The sequence below is a fragment of the Papaver somniferum genome, unplaced genomic scaffold (genome assembly GCF_003573695.1).
Source record: "Papaver somniferum cultivar HN1 unplaced genomic scaffold, ASM357369v1 unplaced-scaffold_92, whole genome shotgun sequence".
Taxonomy (NCBI): domain Eukaryota; kingdom Viridiplantae; phylum Streptophyta; class Magnoliopsida; order Ranunculales; family Papaveraceae; genus Papaver; species Papaver somniferum.
Window position 1 is genome coordinate 112,545 of NW_020652304.1, and position 20,592 is coordinate 133,136.

The 20,592-nt window shown below is 38.3% G+C and overlaps 1 long non-coding RNA gene across 6 annotated transcripts; it reads right to left on the reverse strand.

Moving 5' to 3' along the window:
- Positions 1 to 16,257: 16,257 nt before the first annotated feature.
- Positions 16,258 to 20,377, reverse strand: LOC113346092. 6 transcript variants are annotated; one of them, XR_003358393.1, is made up of 5 exons: positions 19,852 to 20,377; positions 19,525 to 19,703; positions 18,860 to 19,354; positions 17,823 to 18,424; positions 16,258 to 17,703 (listed from the first exon to the last, which is right to left on the reverse strand). It is a non-coding gene; the product is annotated as an uncharacterized LOC113346092 (long non-coding RNA). The 6 variants fall into 6 exon arrangements; XR_003358392.1 differs by having other exon boundaries at positions 19,525 to 19,773; XR_003358389.1 differs by having other exon boundaries at positions 18,860 to 19,090; positions 19,269 to 19,354; positions 19,525 to 20,377.
- Between the last annotated feature and the right edge of the window lie 215 nt (positions 20,378 to 20,592).

The following is a 20,592-nucleotide window of genomic DNA, read 5'->3' on the forward strand; positions in this document are numbered from 1 at the left end:
TGTCATGTCAGTATTGAGAGTTCGGCTGGGAACATAGCACAGAAAAATATCAGGCGAGTCATGCGCTAGTTAATAATGCTAGCATAAAATAGAATTCACAGAATACTTGGGATTACTACTATGTGCACCATTCTGAATGAATTTCATATATACATACCGAGTTTCTCAATACATGTGTACGTAAAGAGGTTCGAGTACTCGTCACTTTTAAATGGCCTTTATTCCTTTGCTAGATAACAACGTATTAAATAAGGGTTTTACAATTTTGACCATGAACGAAAAACCATCATCAACATTAAGTCCCCTGCTTAGCACGTAACAATGACATGGTTGTGGGGTAAGCACTAGATGGTGACAGGGAAAAGAAATTCACAAGAAGAGTTTGATGCACATTACCAGGATGGAGGTTGGCTCGGTTCTTGAGTAGGGCACGTTTCCTTTGCACGTCGGTTATCATCAGATAAACAAGTATCTACTTGATTGTTATCCCGTATCCGGAGCCTTTATACACGGAAAGTAGAGACTCATTTTTTCCCCAAGATCTGCTGATTTGTGGAATATAAAGAAGACGTTGAGCCCTTCTCCCTATCGCAGAATTGATATTCTTCTTCGTTTCAGGTATTGCTCCATGTTCATTATGCAATTTGATTTTTGATTGATAATAACAATTTTATTTACCATGTCCCTTTTTGCAGTATATGATGGGAATTGCTGGTGATGATTACTCTTTTACTTCTCCATAGAAGATCTTTGAAGTCGACAAACCCGAGGCTAGTGCGTTTGAGGAGGTGATGGCCAAAATAGATCCTCCATTTCGTGAAGATGATCGTGCCATGCAGGGTATGTCTCTTATGCAACTACGTCTCGTTCGGAGCGTGTTTGGTATTTCTTGGCTTCGGTCGGCATGGAGGAAGAATGGAGGCGCGGCGAAGCGTCTCTGTCGCCGAGCGCGAGAGCTAAAAGGTTTGCATCTAGGCTAAAGCGGCGAAGGATCGATCATGAGCGGCCTTCCAGTTAATATAAGTATGATTACCCTGTCTGTAACGGAATCATCATCCTCGATTCTGACATGGACGAACCAGAGTATCCTTAGAAGGCTGTTGGGGCAGTTCCTGAAGGGGAAATCGAAGTAGCTTCTATATAAGGTGTTGAAGCAACCACCGGAGGGAATAATGAAGTGGCTGCTAAAGAGATCATGGTGGCGGCATCCAGAGAAGATGTTGAAGAAGCTTCCAAGGATGAAAGTGGTGCATCTCTTGGAAGGAATATTGAAGCAACTATTGAGGAAGGCGTCGCAGCGGCATCAAAAGGGGAAAACGATGCGGCTTCCTTGGAGGATACAGTATTGGCTTGTGATGGAGGCGTTGCAGCAGTTTCCAACAGCTTCTGAAAATACTGTTGATCCTCTCATTGACTAGATTTCCCTTTGTCGCTTTTGTTCTTTGTTGAACGCTTTCATAGTTTGTAGACATTCCTTTTTATGCTCAGCGGTGACTGAGTATAGGTTTAGTTAAACAACATTTCTTCTATTCGCATTATCTTGAAACCCAATTGTGACGCTCTTCAGTAGGGTCATAGTAGAATCACTCCATTTCATCAATTCACGCATATAACCCGTGATGCGTCTAATGTGTATTGTATTTGTGATGATTGCTCATGATTCCAAGTAATGAAGGAGGATGCGATAAGGGAAACCAAATATTAACCACGAACTTGTTTCCCAGTAGGCATAGTTTCACAAATCCTATTGTGGTGATGTTGCTTGCTTCATTGTTGGAGTAGATCGTTCCCCTTATCATACGCATCCCCTTTGACTTTTTCTACCTGTATGTAGACCTTCAATGTTTCTCGAAAGATATAAGATTTTTCTCTTTAGGGTTTTGTATTTCTGATTTGAACTGGTGGGTAATGAGGGTTTAGGTTTGCTCAAGACTTTGCGTCACGATTCAGGGACAAAGAGATTTCTAAAAAGAAATAATATTTTGATTAATAATGAAACCCTAATTATGAATGCAAGAAGTGCAATCATTTTGGAGGAATTAGAAATATTATATGAAAAAGGGGAAATTGCTGAAGGAAATACTAAAGAGAGCGCTGGCGGAAAAGGTGACACAATGTTTTAGGTACGGAGAACGCTGGAGGAAATGGTAACACAACTTTTTAGGTATTGTAGGGTTCAAGCCATCGTGAGTGAATCGTCACGCCTTCTAGTTTGTCAGCATTGATGAGCTTGCAGTAACCACCTAAGATAACATCTACCACCAGGTATGGCTTATCTTCCTTTTCTGTAGGTGAATCAGACTGAGCGGTCACTTTCACCGTCACATCCCCAACTTGAAATGCAGTCGCCTTCATTACCAGATATCCAATTTGAAATGGGTTTGGGAGTTGTACAGATAATTGATCCTTGAGCTTGCCGTCTTTGACCGAGACAGCTTCTAAAATTTTAACAAAGCGTTTAAAAGGACCAGCATCCCATTCACATCTCCTAGTGGCAGATGGTTTGTTGATTGGAGCGAGTCCCCGATACTTAGCAGAAGGAGAAGTGATTGGTTGCAAAAAGGGTTGTTCGATAAGACTTACTTGGGTTCGAAATATTCTAACGTATGCTGATGGGATCTCTCCAGGTAATTGCGTCACACCGGCCAGGTTTTGATACGACAACAGGTAATATTCGGAATTTGATGGCTTGTTGGTAATCCTTTTAGGTATAGACACTGGCAAAGGACACACCCCTAACTTTGCTTTGTTGTTATGCAGTCACTAGCGCCCCATAATCATATCATAGTTCGAGTAATTTTTCACAATATGAAACCTATCGCATGTTAGAGCATCTTCTATCTTGATTTCGAGGTCAATATACCCATAAGCGTCTCTAGCCTCTCCTTTAGAGTTTTTAATTATGGTTGGGAAATGAACAACTTCCCGCTTCGAAACCTTTGCAGCTTTCAGGGCCTTGACAGTGACAATGTTGAAATTAGATGTGATATCAATCAGCGCGTTGTCGAACTCGACATCCTTCAAGCGAGCGACGGTTAGGAGTCCCCAGTTGCATCTCGCGTTTCCTAGGAAGGATTGAGTTCAGGAGAAACTTCATTAACTGGAAACAGACGCTTGTCTGATACGACACGGTTAAGATCCCCAAACATGTCTTGACGATGTGCCTTTGAGAAATACATAATTTCACACAAACGTACCATCATAGAATCCACGGTCTTGTGAACAGAGTCCCCAGAAATCATGCAACTTCTGACAGGAAGGGGGTCTCTGTTGACTCTTTCGTTTCCTAGTTGAAGCTCTCCCGCATCCACCTTCTCTTTGAAAATGCGCTTCAACTTGTTTCAGTCACTGGTTGGGTGATTGACGAAACTGTGATAACGACAGTATATTTGGGATTCGTCATCCCTTCTTCAGTTGGCGGACGTCTAAGAGGAGGTAGATTGATTGCATCATCTTGAATCCATGCTTCCATGAGTTCAATGACCTCATCTATTGAAATGGGATGTCTGGAGCATCTCCAGCTTCAGGAGATTTAGCCGTGGCTTTCTAGGATGGGGTTGTCTGCGATGGCGCTGCGCGTTTGGGTTGTTGCTATGTTTCTGGAGCTTTCCTTTTCCCTCCTTTGCCTACCACGCTTACTATAGGACAAGTATTGTATTGCTTGTTGATAAGAAGTTTATTCCCTCGAGTTTAGCGTGCATCCTCACCCCTAGACGGTCTGGTTCTTTCTAAAAGTGTTGGTGCGGTCGTAGACGATCGCTTAACAGCTCCATGAAGTTCATAGAATGTATGGAAGCGCAAGTTTTCCAGTAAAGCACGATAGACGGGAAACATACCGTTAATGTACGACTCTACCAATTGTTGTTCGGTCACGTTTGGATCGTGACAATCCAAAGCTTGAATTCTGAATCTCTTGACGTAATCGTTCGGATGCTCATTGTTTCGTTGAAACATTCTTCCCAAATCCGAGAAAGTGATTTGCTAGGATACAAAGAAATATTTTTTGTAAAAAGCGGTGACCATCTCACACCAGTTTGATATGTTGTTTGGCACGATGTTGTTGTACCAGGTGTATGCTCTTCCAGTAAGCGACTTTGAGAATTCTTTCAGGCGGAGGACGTGATTGTATTCATGTTCTCCCAAAAATTCCAAAAAACGAGAAATGTGTTCGCGAGCATTACCAATGCCATCATCAAGGGAAAATTGAGGATAGGAATATCCTCTCGGGAGGGGAACTCTCTGCACATCAGGAAGATACGGAGGTTGGCGCTGATGTAGGTCCACCGGGTTTTCCTTGCCTCGATTTTGGAGAAGTCGTTCCAGGTCTTCGCGGGTGATGAAACTGGACGGCTGATTCATTTCTCTTGAGCGTTCAGGAGAAACATGAATTTCCTCATCTATGAAGGCACATCCTGCTGAAGCACTCGCGCCATGGATAATGAAGGTACTCCTTGTTGGTTCCAGGGGATGCCGTAACTCTTGTGGCAATCGTTCTATTAATGTCTTGAGGAAAGTGAGTACCTCTTTCTGAGTCGAAGCCATGTCTGTCTGAGCCTTAGCGAGAATTTCTTGCCTCTCCATCAGATCAACAATGGTAATAGGGGGTTGGCCTCCCATGATTCCTCTGGCCCCTCGTCCTGGCGGGGGAGTAGCAGCTACTCTGGTGACGACTGGAGGTATTACACTTGAAGAAATATTGGGGTTTGCCGCTGCTCTGGCTCTAGTGATTGGAGGTGTTATCGAGGGAATATCTCATGCTCCGCTGATGTTGGTGGTAGAGGACGTAGTTCCACGAGATGCATTGATCGTATTGACAGGCTGTATGGTAGCGCCACTGACAGGGACATCAACGCCGAGAGTGTTGTCAGTGCTAGTTCCATCGGAATTGGTCGCCGATCCATACCTAAGATCTACCATTTTGAATTTCGAGAAAATTGAAATGAAACTGAGAATCTCCCGTTGTGGTCGCCAGTTGTTTTGAGGTAAAAATTGATTCTGCTAATTTTAGTAATTTGGGGTGCGTTGAATGAGAAACGAATCTAACCCTAAACAAATGCACTGCACCAGAATGCTTTTAGGTTTGAGAAATCAATCTGTAAGACTCTGGCCTAAACCAAGAAATGGCCGTTCCAGATTCAATTCTGTCACAAGGTGAAGGAGAAGAGTTGATCTCTGGGAGGGAATCGGAGAAGGTGTTTGAAATCAGAGTGTTGAAGGTGTGGCTGTTTTTGACTTGCGAATCAGAAAATAGTTTCTGGAGACTTGTATTTTGTCCTTTCCAAATAGATTGAAAATATATTTATACAATTCATTTGAGCGTAACCCTGATCTCGTAGGAAGTGGAGGAAGTTAAGTAGTGGAGTAATGGAGTTGTGTAATAGGTGGTGATCATTACGTGATCACACCTTCACCCACTACTCCATCATTACTAACCGTCTGTCTTTTCCTAACACGTTCTCGTAATGAGCGCGTTGCACGCCGCATGCTGCAAACCGCCAGACCAATATCCCAGCAAGCATACCCCAGTTTGTGACATGTTTGATGTCTCGAATAAGTGGGTCAAGTCGTGGGATCCTTCGCGGAGAATAACGTGGTGCTATTAGGTGAAACAACTAAGTTGTTTATGAGGCCAATATAAAATATTATATGTATTCGATGCATGTGAAGCATCGCATTTAAGCAGCTCAAACTAATCGATGTGTATGAAGCATCATTTTTTTAGAGCCTGATTGAATAAGTCGCGTATAGGCAGAATGATCAACCACCTTTGGGTGATCGTTTGAGGACCCCACGGTCAAGTCATCACTTGGTCGATCACCTCATGTGGAAGAGGGATGGACGGTCTTCACAATGTTTCTTTGCTTGTTTTCGAAAAACAAATTCACATCATCCAACTAGGTTAGCAAAGTTGGATGGACGAGATGATTTGCGGAAGTTGCATACTTCCATTGACGCAACTTTAGGGTTTAGGGAGCCGTGTGGCCCACCCCTCTTTGGGCGTGCGTTTCGAGGCATTGATCCCTAGTTTGCGTAGGCCGGTCAATCACGTGTAAAGGTGGGTCCACAGTTATCACATTGACATCTTCGGGACCATTTAAGATTAAATCTAAGTCACTCAAATCATATGACGAAGATGAGTGGTCAAGATCGATTTGCGGAAGTAATGTTTTGCCGCAAAGTAATTTTAGGTTTTTGAAAACAGCGTGCTCACGCTACTTTGGGCCCACGATTTAGTGTGCTTTGGACTTGCTATGAGCAAGTCGATCGACCATGTGTGTAGTGGGTTCGACGGTAAACGCGTTGGAATCTCCTTGATCGTTTGAAACACGATCTAAGCCGTCCAACTAGGCTGGCGAAGTTGGACGAATACGATCGATTAGCGGCAAATTTATAACGTTGCTTATTCAATTTAGGGTTTTCAAGGCTGCGCGATCATCCTAGTTTGGGTGAACGATTCTATACATTCTTGGCTTGCTGTGAGCAAGTTGATCAATCAAGGGTGTAGTTGGGTCGCCAGTTTACACGCCAGTACTTCTCTGGTCGCTCAAGATGCTATCTAAGCCGTCCAACTAGGCTGGCGAAGTTTGGCGGATATGATGGCTTTTGAGACCGTTTTTTACGGTCTTAGCTCGTTCGAGCTTTATCTTTACAAAGCGCAAACGCCCATGTTTAGGTCGGTGTTTGAAGCGCTTGTGCATGGGAAACATGGGACTCGATTAACTAGAGAACTAGTAGGCCCGCCGGTAATTGCTACGACGCCTTTTTGATCGCCCAAAGCTCAATATAAGACGTCCAACTTGGCTGGCCAAGTTGGACGGGTGTGATGACTTTGAGACCGTCATGGTCGGTCTAGCTCATTTGAGTTTCTAAATAGCGCAAACGCCTACGTTTGGGTCGGCGTTTGAAGTTTTTTCGAATGAGCAGAAGACTATTCGATCGACTAGGGCACTAGTGGTCCCGTCGGTAGTCACTATAGTGATTGCCTAGCTCTACTAGGAGTATGCCATGCTTTTTGAATTGCGCGGCCAAATTGTGTGGTTGTGATCGTTTCTGAGACTGACATTAGTAGTCTAGATTTTCTATAAGGAGTAAGTATGTGTCCAATCACGCTAACTTTTAATTAACAAGTGTGTGAACGCATTGATCTCTTTGTCGGAGAGATGTAGCCCGTATGAGTATTGTAGTGATAGTGGTAAAATGGATTCTTTTCAGACTTGTGAAGGAAATAATTTTCAGATTTAAATTAAACAAGCAAATAAATAAAGTAGTTCAAGGTTATAGAGAAAAACACCAAGACTTGGATTCCACCATTGACCAATTAAATAGTAAACTCTAACTAATATTCATGCAATTCTATCTTTAAAATAATTCTAATATTTGCCTCAAATAAATTTTTGAAGTAATAATTGTAATCACAGAGTATGAAACATCAAAAGTTTTTAAAACCCAGCATGCTTCATCAAAATAATTCACAACTACTCAATAAAAATTAATATTTCTATATCAATTCCATGCAAATAATCAATTGAAAATATTGCAAATAAATGATAAAATTATACCAATCAATATAGACCAATGGCTTCCTCTGTCGTCTCGGCTAATGGGTTTAGCTCCTCATCCCAAAAACATACTTAAAAGATGTGTTCATGGCTTAATATGTGTTTTTATTGATGAAAATAATATAGAATTGAAGTTTGTAACGCTGTAATAGTGTTACAGCGTCACTGTTACAAAAGGGTAAGTGTTGAATATAATCGATAGAAGTAAACTGCTGTAGAAGAACGACAGAAATGTATAGCTGTAAGAACTATTGAAGAACGACACTTCAGAAGTGTCTGTTCTTCCTCTTCTTCTTCCTCCTCGAGTAGCAGCAGCAGCAACAACAATATCTCCTGTAACTTCTTCTTCTCGTCTCTCCTGAACTCCAAACTCTCTCCTAAGGGTTTCTACCCCTTCTCTGACATAAACCCATCTATTTATAGCTATCAAACTCCCAAAAATCTCGATTAAATTTGAGAATAATTCCTTTATTCTTCTCGTGCAGTTGGGAGAGAAATCTCTTTTCTGTTGCTTCACGTGTTGCTGTTAGCTATTTTCTTGTCACCAAACTCTCACTCTGACTTGAACTCGACTAAGTACAGTTTACTCCAGCGTAAAAGTCTTCCACAAATCTCTCACAAATATTTGAACTCTAAACAGAACAATCGTGTCCTGTTGGGACTTTGATCGCTTCCTCCGACTTATCCAGCCCAATTTGCTGGGTCTAATTACTTGCAACAGGCCCGTTATGTCTTCTAGAGTCCATACGTACCAAATACACCCATTGAATATCCTCAAAACTCGCTCAAATTCCACTTTCAAAACCGTTCTTCGCTGCTGCCATTTTTCCCGCCTTTTTTCTGATTTGAATTTGGAAGAAGGGGGTGCCCCTATCCAGAGCACAGGTGCCTTTATCAACTTTTCGAGCCGATTTTTCCAGAAATTTTTATTGACCAAAAATACCTACACACATAAAACACCATAATAAGTACAAAAATGGGCACTGTCAATATATAGAATCGGGACAAATTAGACACAAAAATGTGTCTATCAAATACCCCCAAACTTATTATTTGCTAGTCCCGAGCAAATCAAAACTACAAAATAAAATCCTAACTCACTAGGTGTCCCTAATGATCGAGTTAATCTCGGGAGGGTTTACCAGAGGTGTACCCACAAAACCTTTACTCCAGATCTTAGCTATCTACGCAGAACCTTGGAAAGCACTAAAGAACCTCCTTGGTTGGCATACTTATTGATTATTGGAGGAAGTACCCTGATGCGAAATTCCAATTGTTGTACACGAGTTTGCACTCAAGCATACTAAAATTCATATATAAGTGACAGAGCTCTACTAAGATAGTTTCACTATGGACATCAATATCCGGAGTCAACAAATCACATGGATAGATTAAGAGATGGATATAGAAAAACATAGATGGTTTTGATGTTGACTAGGTGAACGGTGTTTCTCATATCTGTCTGAAGGCCACTGCCAAAATGAACCTATCCTAAATGACTGAGATACCGGTCTGACTAATATCAACACAACTGGCATATACAAGGGAACCGGTGTTCAATAATCCTAACTCTAGGTCAACACAACTGGCATATACAAGGGTACCAGTGGTCGACTTTATTGAATTTTATTCCGTTTGGTCTAATGATCTGGTCTCAAATTTTTTTTTTTTTCATAACACATTTTTTTTCATGTATCTCAATCACTCTATCTCACCCTAGCAATGGTAACAACTTGAATCGTGAGCCCCGCCTAATCACTTAGAGAAACATAGTATAAAATGAAAAAATAAAAACAGAAATGAAAAGGACTCAACGAGATATGGTGAAACTATCATGTTATTTCTAACACCTGAGCTTTGTCCTTTATGAATAGACTCTTTAGATGTTTCCATCTAGTCAGATTGGTTCCTCAACTCCTAAAACCAAAATGCTTCCATCCACTTAGATTGGTTAGTGCTAACCTTAATAGGCATAAATTTCTAGGCTCTGGAGTTTATTTATTGCAACTAAAACGTTTCTCCCATACCCCCAAACTTAAATCTAACATTGTCCTCAATGTTCTAAAGATAAAATTAAAAGCATGAATAAGGAGAAACTGTTACCATTCGAAGCAAAAGAGTTAAGGAAAGATATTACCTGGTTGCATGAGAATGGGTTACCTCCCAAGAAGTGCTAAGTTTAAAGTCTTCAGCCAGACTAAGAAAGGATCAGTCACCTCGAATCATATAGCAATAGCCGAAATAATGGTGGGTTATCGAAACCAAATAGAGCTATCACAAGTAAAAGTAATCTGCAACATGCCAAGAAAATTAACGAATAAAGCATACCCTTGTCTAGTTTCCTTTTTAAGACAAATATATCTAGTTGTGGTTCGGGTTCAGGCTCTATGAGAGGATCTAGATAAAATATTTTCATGGGTTGGATTTCCTCATAGATACGATCCAAAAGTTCAGGTTTAAGATTCTGGAAAAACTCAACTAAATACTTAACAACACACAATAATAACCTGAATAATTGAGGATCCTTAAAGTCAATCAGATATGAGTTACAAAGTTGACCACAGTGAGAGTGATGGTCTTCCTTAAGAAAATGTGTCAATTCTATTAACTTAAAGTACTTAGGCTTAGTCTCAGAACTTAATAAGTGACACATTTGAAATCTATACGTTCCCACAATTGGAAGAAAACTATTTGGTGGGAAAACAAATTCAATCTTGGTATTATTGCCTGGGCTAACCACATCAACCAGAGGATGGGTTTCTAACATTTGAGATTCTTTTTGGATATCATTAGGTTCGGGAAAATGAGTATGAAGATAATCTTATAATATGGTTGAGGCATTGATGTCAAGTCCCAAGTGAGGGATCTTTCTAAGAGTTAAAGTACACGGAGAATGATGATCACCCCCAAACTTAGAGTTTTCAGTGTCTCTAGATAGACTGGTTACAATTTCCTTAATTTCTAAATCATCAGATTCTTGAAAATGGCAATTGATTCTTCTAAGTTGTAATCTTGCGGTGCATCCTCACTCACCACTACGAGTTCATCTAAGACTATTGTTTCTAAATCGTACGACTCTAAAACAATATTCTCATGATAAACCGGTTCCTCTAAACCTTTCTTGGCTTCGTAAACAGGACATACTACATCGTCTAAAACGGGGGTATCTCTAGTCAAATCCTCGTCCTTTTGAATAGGTGAATAATTGTTAAAATTATTAGGATATGAACCAGAAATAATATAATCATTATAAGGCTCAATTGGGGTAACAAATTCCTGATCAATATTCCCACACATTTCATCAGCACTATCTTCATCATCATAATATAATTTTTGATATTCAATAATTCTCAATCTTTGTTCCAAACTAGGCGGTCTATTTTTATAATACTTCTCGTAGATCGTTAGAGGTGATTCATCGCTAACCGTTGGAACATCCATATATCGTTGCCCACGCATATATTCACCAAGAGTCATTTCCGAAGACGTCTCTTGATAACGAGAATTTCTACACATATATTCTCGTAACGTCATCTCAGGTGGCGTCTCCTGAAAAGGATTCATCACCGAGAAAATACAAATTGCATAGGAATTCTACACAATCACAAACAAGGCTGACTCGACCAAATCAAACCTAAAGATTTCTAGAAAACAAAAAGCATGATGGCTCCACTTAGATTGTTTCTAGACCATCTTCTATCTCTCGAAAGGTAATTCGTTAAAATTTGAGCACACCCCTCTGGAATCAATCCGAGCTAATTTAAGTGAAACAGAGACGAGGGAAGCTCAATGGAGCTTTGATACCTAAGATATCGCCGGCATTACAAGGCGGCACGTTTCAACTTATATCAACCATCATGAACTTTAAAGTGTGCTTAAAAGAGTAACCAATATCTTTCGAAAAACTTTCCTATCAAGCTCGTTAACCTATCGGTCTCGTTCTATTCAATATTTTAAGCTTGGGTTCGCGTTTGGTTTCGTTTTCCTAAGGCGGGCAAGAAGGGAACGGTGATGAAACCCGAACCCTTATCTTGTATTGGCCAGGTCTTGCCCTTTACTAGGAATTTAAAGCAGCCGGTTCAGTCTCAACATATAATCACCTTAAGGCATACAGTAAACCCGCTTACAGGAGATTCGCGGGTGATTCGAAAGACTTACCTCCCGTTCCAGACGGGGGATGAACCGATGTAGTCGACTCGGGCCACGACTCCTATATCATGTACGAACCCGAGGGGCCGAGACGATATTGTAATCGTCGTCCTTCCCTGCACACAGTTATATTTAAACCACCCTTCCGTAGGGTTTAAAAAATAAAAATAAAATGTCCAAAGTTCACAATCCAAAGTCCATAAATAAAGTGCAAAAGAAAAAGAAAATTACAAAATATTTCCTAATACAATTCTAAAAAAAATAATAATAAAAAGAAAATAATAAAGTAAATCCTAAAAAAATAAAATATTGTTCTTTTTTTCTTCTCTTTTAGCTTTAAACTTTGTTTCAAGTCCTTAGTATCCAACTTCAAACCTGTAAATCAAAGGCACACCCAAAGAAACGTAGAGAGGAACAAATGAAAAATAATAAAAAATAATAAATCTAAACATGCTACCTAAACACAAATCCGCGTCGGAGGCGCCAAAAAATTGATGGTTTTTGAAAGTGATTGTAGTGATAGTGGTAAAATGGATTCTTTTCAGACTTGTGAAGGAAATAATTTTCAGATTTAAATTAAACAAGCAAATAAATAAAGTAGTTCAAAGTTATAGAGAAAAACACCAAGACTTGGATTCCACCATTGACCAATTAAATAGTAAACTCTAACTAATATTCATGCAATTCTATCTCTAAAAATAATTCTAATATTTGCCTCAAATAAATTTTTGAAGTAATAATTGTAATCACAGAGTATGAAACATCAAAAGTTTTTAAAACCCAGCATACTTCATCAAAATAATTCACAACTACTTAATAAAAATTAATATTTCTATATCAATTCCATGCAAATAATCAATTGGAAATATTGCAAATAAATAATAAAATTAAAATTATACCAATCAATATGGACCAATTGCTTCCTCCGTCGTCTCGGATAATGGGTTTAGCTCCTCATCCCAAAAACATACTCAAAAGATGTGTTCATGGCTTAATATGTGTTTTATTGATGAAAATAATATGGAATTGAAGTTTGTAACGCTGTAATAGTGTTACAGCGTCACTGTTACAAAAGGGTAAGTGCTGAATATAATCGATAGAAGTAAACTGCTGTAGAAGAACGACAGAACTGTATAGCTGTAAGAACTATTGAAGAACGACACTTCAGAAGTGTCTGTTCTTCCTATTCTTCTTTCTCCTCGAGCAGCAGCAGCAACAACAATATCTCATGTAACTTCTTCTTCTCGTCTCTCCTGAACTCCAAACTCTCTCCTAATGGTTTCTACCCCTTCTCTGACATAAACCCATCTATTTATAGCTATCAAACTCCCAAAAATCTCGATTAAATTCGAGAATAATTCCTTTATTCTTCTCGTGCAGTTGGGAGAGAAATCTCTTTTTTGTTGCTTCACGTGTTGCTGTTAGCTATTTTCTTGTCACCAAACTCTCACTCTGACTTGAACTCGACTAGTACAGTTTACTCCAGAGTAAAAGTCTTCCACAAATATCTCACAAATATTTGAACCCTAAACAGAACAACCGTGTCCTATTGGGACTTTGATCGCTTCCTCCGACTTATCCAGCCCAATTTGCTGGGTCTAATTGCTTGCAACAAGTCTGTTATGTCTTCTAGAGTCCATACGTACCAAATACACCCATTGAATCTCCTCAAAACTCGCTCAAATTCCACTTTCAAAACTGTTCTTCGCTGCTGCCATTTTCCCGCCTTTTTTCTGATTTGAATTTGGAAGAAGGGGGTGTCCCTATCCAGAGTACGGGTGCCTTTATCAACTTTTCGAGCCGATTTTCCAGAAATTTTTATTGGCCAAAAATACCTACACACATAAAACACCGTAATAAGTACAAAAATGGGCACTGTCAATATATAGAATCGGGACAAATTAGACACAAAAATGTGTCTATCACCAACTAGGTAGGAAAAAAAACCAGAAGAATGTATGAGCAAACATAAAGAGTTTTAAAAGAAAAATTAAACCAACTGGAATATCTTTATGATACTCAGGAAGCAATATCAAGACAACAATTTAGAGATAATATGATAGAATTATGAGAGAAAAAATACAAAATACTTTCATACCGGCACCCTAAGAAGAAGGAAATGGAACACTATATAATGCTTAACAAATGACCAAAACATAGTTACCATATAGAAATGAAATAAGTGAAATTTTATCTGAAGATTTCCAAATTCTCTTCACTGAGGTAAACTTAGATAACTCTCTTCATGAATCAGTCTTAGAAAATATTCCCTCTTATGTTTCCGACAATGACAATCTTTCTATTTCCTTTATTCCATCAAAAAAGGAAATTTATTCAGTTATAAAGAAAATGAAACCTAACAAATCTCCAGTACCTGGCTTCTCGGTAAGTTTCTTTAAAAATAATTGGGAAACGGTAGGACCTCAAGTTATTCTAACAATACAAGACTTTTTTCAAACTAGATTAACGAGCCTAGATTTAAATAAAACCCATCTCTTTCTAATCCCTAATGTTAAACACTTGAAAAACCCCGGAAAATTTAGACCAATCGGCCTCTGTAATACAATTTACAAAGTCATAACAAAGACTATGGAAAATAGAATAAAACCATTTTGGTGTAAACACATAAACATCTGGAGGAGAGAGAGGCTCTGCGAATCGGGCGAAAATGAGTCAACTCAGGCTAATTTTTTTGTCTCTAATATCGATTAATCTGTATTATTCCTGCATCTTCTTCTTCCAATTTAATTTATTTCATCACCATGTATCTTTATCTCTTTTTATTTTTGTACTTGCTCTGAATTTTTCTTAATTTTTTGATTAGATCAATTTATCCATCGTTTTCTTCTTTCTTTTCTTTTCAGGTTATTTCATATCCTATCTTAGCTATATTTCTTCTTCAATGTGTTGCTAAATTTTCAGGCATGTTATGTTCATCATATCACGGGGATCATTTAATTTTGGACCTTTTTTCTCAATGCTCTCACTAGTACAGAAATTGCCTTTAGCCACGCCATATATAAATTTCCCTGTCACGCCTTTTTGGTTTTGGCGTGTCTATAGGGTATACTTCTACCCTATCGACACGCCATGTTCTATGGGCGTGTTAATATAAGTGCTTTCAGCCACGCCAAGGCTAGTAGCGTGTCCAAATATCAACCATTTAGTCACGTTAACTTTAAAAATTTTGATGGGCATGTTTATAGACCAGTCTATGACCACGTTAGGTAGTTTTGGCGTGTACAAAAGGTTAGTCACGCCATTTAAGGTGTGGTTTTAAAGTTGGTTCATTAGACACGCCAGTATATGCGTGTCCATAGTGTACGATTGATAGACACGCCAGTATATGCGTGTCCATAGTATACGATTTATAGACACGCCAGTATATGTGTGTCCATAGTGTGCGTTCTATAGACACGCTGGTTTTATAGCGTGGCTAAAAAGTTCGTTTTGAAAAAATTAATTAAAAGCATTTTCCCATATTCGAACGCATGATCTCGAAGAAGTTAGGTAACGAATCAATCCACCAAACTGCCCATCTTTATAATGTTTAAATTAGTGTTCTGAAAAAACTAAACTGGTTCAACTACTCCACATTTTATAGACACGCCAAATTCAAAGTGTGGCCAAAAAGTTTCTTTTTTGGACACGCTAGTATATGTGTGTCCATAGTGTGCGTTTTATAGACACGCCGGTTTTATTGCGTGGCTTAAAAGTCTGTTTGGAAAAAATTAATAAAAAGATTTTGGTCATATTTGAACGCATGATCTCGAAGGAGGTAGGTAACAAATCAATCCATCAAGCTGCCCATCTTTAACTGTTTAAAATTAGTGCTTTGAAAAAACTAAGTTGGTTCTGATATTCCATATGGACCAAAGACACGACACAATCTATATGTAAGCATGATGATGAAGTTGGTAAACCATTATAAAGGGTTTTTCTTTTCTGGTTTTGTGTCGATAATTTTGACACAACCCGCCAAAGGTAATTAAAACATTGATCTACCTCATGGTAAATATATTAAGGGTTTTGAGTAGAGTAATTTTATGGCTTTCGGCTTGGGTGGTAATCTTTTTTTTTTACAAGGTGTTCTGTCAAGTTAATCTGAATGGCTATATAAAAATAACCGGGTGGTAGAGTCGTGGAAAGACTTGTTTCTTCCATATTTTTGATGACACAAACTAGGGTATTAAGATTAATTCAAAGCCTATTTTAGGCCCAATTCCACGCTACGACACGGCAGCGAGCCTTATGGATTATATGGTGACATGGACTAAAGCAGGCTCACCCACCCCGGGAAAAACTTATTGGTTAATTTTATGTCCTGCAAAGATTTCTATTGGGTTAACTTGCAGTACCATTTTTTACGCTATACTAAATCCAGATTCAATTCAAAACTCCAGATAAAAATACCCGTTAGCCACCTAATGAAATTACTTGATTTCAACCCTCCAAATGAGTTTTTCATTTCAAACTTAATTAATCACTACCTTCATAAACCATATCTTTATCACAAAGTTAAACCTATCAAACCACCACATATTCATTCACCAAAATAAATACACATTCAAATTAACTAAAAAAAGATAAGTTAAACAAGAAATTATATAAAATCTTGTATCCAGATGGTACCCATATCCAAAAAACTATAATCAGAGAAAGTCCAGATGTGAATCCAGTAACCATCCAAAAATTTTGAGTCAGGCATCTCATTTGAAAAAAAAAAAATCCAATTGTTTTTCTAATATCCACGGATGTTATTAAAAAGAATCAGGCACCTTGATTCCTTCTGCTAGTGCTCTATGGCTTATGCTGCTCAGTTATTGGTGCTGGTATTTTTGCTGGTTCAGTCGCTGATGCTAGAGCTGGTGCGGCTGGATTAGCTGGTGGCATTGCCTCTGCAGGATTCCAAACACCATGTCCTGCCTCAACAAAAGGCACCAATTTTGGCTGCAGCATGTCTAACTGCTGGTAAAATCAAATTGAGGAAAGGATATTGCATTCATGAGCAAGCATCGGCACTGCAGCAAGCCGACTAACCTCTCTCTGCTTATTGCCGCAGGAAAAGTAATGGAACCAAACCCCAATCTTCCACCACCAGCTACCATATGCTTAATCCCAATAAGCATCACCCCCACATTCACCACGTACTTACTGAATGTATGATGTTCCGCATACACAACCCAACCACTGCACCTACGTCAATTCCTTATAGGACCAGAGTCTGCAGGCGCTGCATCATCACCATCTCCACATCCATCTCCAATAATTAGATCACAAAACAAAATTCATATAAATCAAAACTAAACCATCATCAAATCTGAAATGAGTATAGTGTTCAGAAGAAGAATCTGTCTTTCATCTTGTTTTCGATCTGCATGTTTGTGAAATACCATCTCGTTGTGGGGAACTGAACTACAGTACAACAAAATGAAGATCTGGTACAAAAAAAATCTGGAAACCAGCCACAGAACGAAGAGAATTGTGCAAAGACGATAACGCTTATGCCTATTTATGGCCTTTGGATTTAACCAAGAACATCACAACAACTACAACCATGAAAGTCAAAACTTAACTAGACAAAGTTTGGAATATAGAGTTCAAGATGGAATCAATACTGTCCCGATCGGCTAATTCTGTTGTTCTATTTTTGTAATTGTCATGCCATTGTTTTATAACAACATAATTATGCTACAAGAACACTATAATAATGAGTACACACTACATTAGAATTACAATTCCACTACTAAAACCAGTCAAAAAATTCACAGATTAGTGACAAAACCACGACTATCAACTTTAGTGACAGCAGATTGGTGACCATGATGGTGGAATGGGTGAACAAATTATTAGAGACCATTCAAACATCACGATAGTTCCATGAAAAAGAATGTGAAAAGTTGATAAAGATTCTACCAAGCAAGCGTGAAATGCATAGAAATGTCTCCATCAAAGAGCAGTAACAGTGAAAGTGTGTTGAATAGCTACAAAGAACCTGCAATATGAAAACAAGGTGCCACAAAATCCACATAGTCAAGAAAAATAAGTGCCACAAAATAAGCAGGTGAATTATACACAGTTCCAAAAAAAATTAAAAATAGGTGAGCTATATACCTCAATTGTGAGAACCACCCGCAGAAGCCTCGGAATCAATCCACCTGATCTGAGAGCAAAGTTCATTACTTCCTTAGCCATCAATCTTATTTACAAACTTCAGTCCTTGAGTAACAAGGGCATCTTGAGCTCAATGTTCAGTAACGCTGAGAAAGGTTTTACAGTCTCAAGATCTAGTAGCTGTCTTTCCATTTTATTTATCCAAAAGAAAATCGAGCTAGAATCGACACCCAATTGCAGTTCACAACATTTAACAAGTTTGTTATCCTATTTCGATATTGATATTTCTAACGCTCAAATTACAGAAACATAGCTAGGTACATCAGAAAAAAGGGCCTCAAAACAACTGGAGTTAGGTACCTGCCTTAAGGTTTAAGTGAATTTTAACTCACTGAGGCACCAAATATGCAATGATGATGCTATAAGTATCTCAAATTAGTACTATGGGAATGAGTACCTTTTTCGTAGCAGCAACATCTGGAACAACCGCATGGAATTTTCACCAATAAGCAGGAGCCAAGGTATACTAACTGCAGTTTACCGACAATAGCAAAGCCCTTAGTGGCAACTCCTCCTCACACAAGTTCTGCAGAATCAAGAACCTGTGATAAAATTCAAACTCATGAGGTTAAAACTACGGAGAATCAAGTATTACTTTTTTTGAAACTTATTTAATGAACTAAAACGGAAACGGAAACTACGGAGAATCAAGTATTACTTTACCCTGTAGCAAGTTCATAATCAATTTTGTGATGTGTACAAAATTTGTCCTATTTTTTGTGTTATAACCTGTAACCCAATCTACAGTAATCCTAGGCCGTTAAGTCTACTTCTCATTTGACTTTTCAGTTAGAGACGCACCAACATAACATTTCACTTAGAATCATTATTAAAGCAACATCCGTGGGAGTGTTTGCTAAATTTTATTGAACTACAAATTTAACTAATAATTTAAACTGAGATAGTGACGCAAAAAAAGGACAACAATGACAACAGAAGAAATAGGGTGATTATCATAAAATTGCAAGAAAAGTTACCGTTTTTAATCCGGCGACGGGATAGTTCCCCTTGTTAACTGTAATATCGCAAAGAGCAGCTGTGAGGAATGCTTTTTCCTTTTACCCTTGTCTGTGCAAAAGACCTCAAGAGTGTAGGGATTATGCTTTTTTTTTTTTTGTGCTTCCTTTGCATGACTTTGCTTAACACCTTCATTGATTTTCTGTGGATATTGTTCTTCGATGTGAAGGAACATTAAACTCAAACTTGCTCTAAGTAACAAATACGACTGTCAGGTTCATAATTCAACAAAGAGACTTAATGCTTATACAATAATACCAATGCAATAGATGATACCTTTTCAAAGTCTAGCATGTTCCAAATGGAGCCTAATACTAAAGTGGAAATGTGTATGAAAAACTAATTGATTAATTATAGAACAGTACACACATTTAAGCTATCCCAACGTCCTCCTTCAGGGACAAGCCTCCTCCAATCTGCATAACTTCTTGGGCAATGCAATCATACAAGTTTCACTGCACGAGAAGAAAGTTTTTATGAATATTTCTTCACTAGTCTTACGGATGACAAAAAGTTTGAGATTGTTAGACAACCTAACGACAAATGCAGATAATTTATCAATCCATTAAACTAGAAAATAAACCATGGTAAACATAAGTTAGTAGATTAGTAAGCATCAATGCACCTGGGTGGTACGAAGTCTATCTTTATCACTCTATCTGCATCCAGACCAATTACTATGCTCCCATAATTCGTTAGGTAAATGAGAGTGCTTGGTGATGGTGTTTCCCGTTCCACATACAATTGAGAAACAGAAACCATGCGCAACTTTCAAATCTAACCAGACAATATCCATAAGCATTTCTGCAGAATAGTTTGACAAAGAAAATCTTTATAGTGTGATTCTGTTTAGCTGGGACAATTCATCAAGCAACTGCTGCACAAACAAGTTAAATTATTTATTTCTATATAAATCAATACCAAAAAAATCGTACTGCTATATGATGCTCACCTGATGTGATACCAAAATCCATAGAAAATCTTATCAAATGTTTCTTTAGCATGAAATATAAATTAGGGATAAAAAATGATTACAAGAGCAGAAGAATCGTATGATCAGGGAGGAACAATAATTATAATAAGAGTCACAAATTAGATTTACAGTAAACTCTAACAATAATCTTTATCTGGAATTAAACGAATATTAATCATATCCATAATTTCTCAGATATAATAGGGAAGAAGAACAATGATGGAATTTCATTACTTGAAGAAGAACACGAGAACCGGGTGAATCTTCCAGAAGGGAATGATATAAAGCTTTATGAGAGCAAATCAGCAAATCATTTATTTTTTTATTGAAGTAAATAAATTTTCACGGGGAAGATATATTCATCAGAATAGCTTCACAAGCCTTTCTGGTTATCTTTTTGTTTGGTTTTTGGTTTTTTAGGTTTTAGTAAAAAACGGGTATATAATAAGTTAATAGCTTAGAAAGGAAGAATCCCCGAGACGTGGTCAATCAAAAATATGGGAGAAAAATATGCTACGGGAGAATGTTAGTTTTCCGAGGTGAAAAAAGGGTTCAATTCAAGAAATGTAGAAATATGCGGAGGGGATTTTGATTTTTGGCGAAATTTTTGGTGGGAATTAAGGGTGCCATATTAGTGTTTTTAATTTTGGAAAATTTTGAATTTTTATTTTTATTTTGGATAGATTTGTGAACCTGACCGGAAATCCAAGTAAGGAAAAT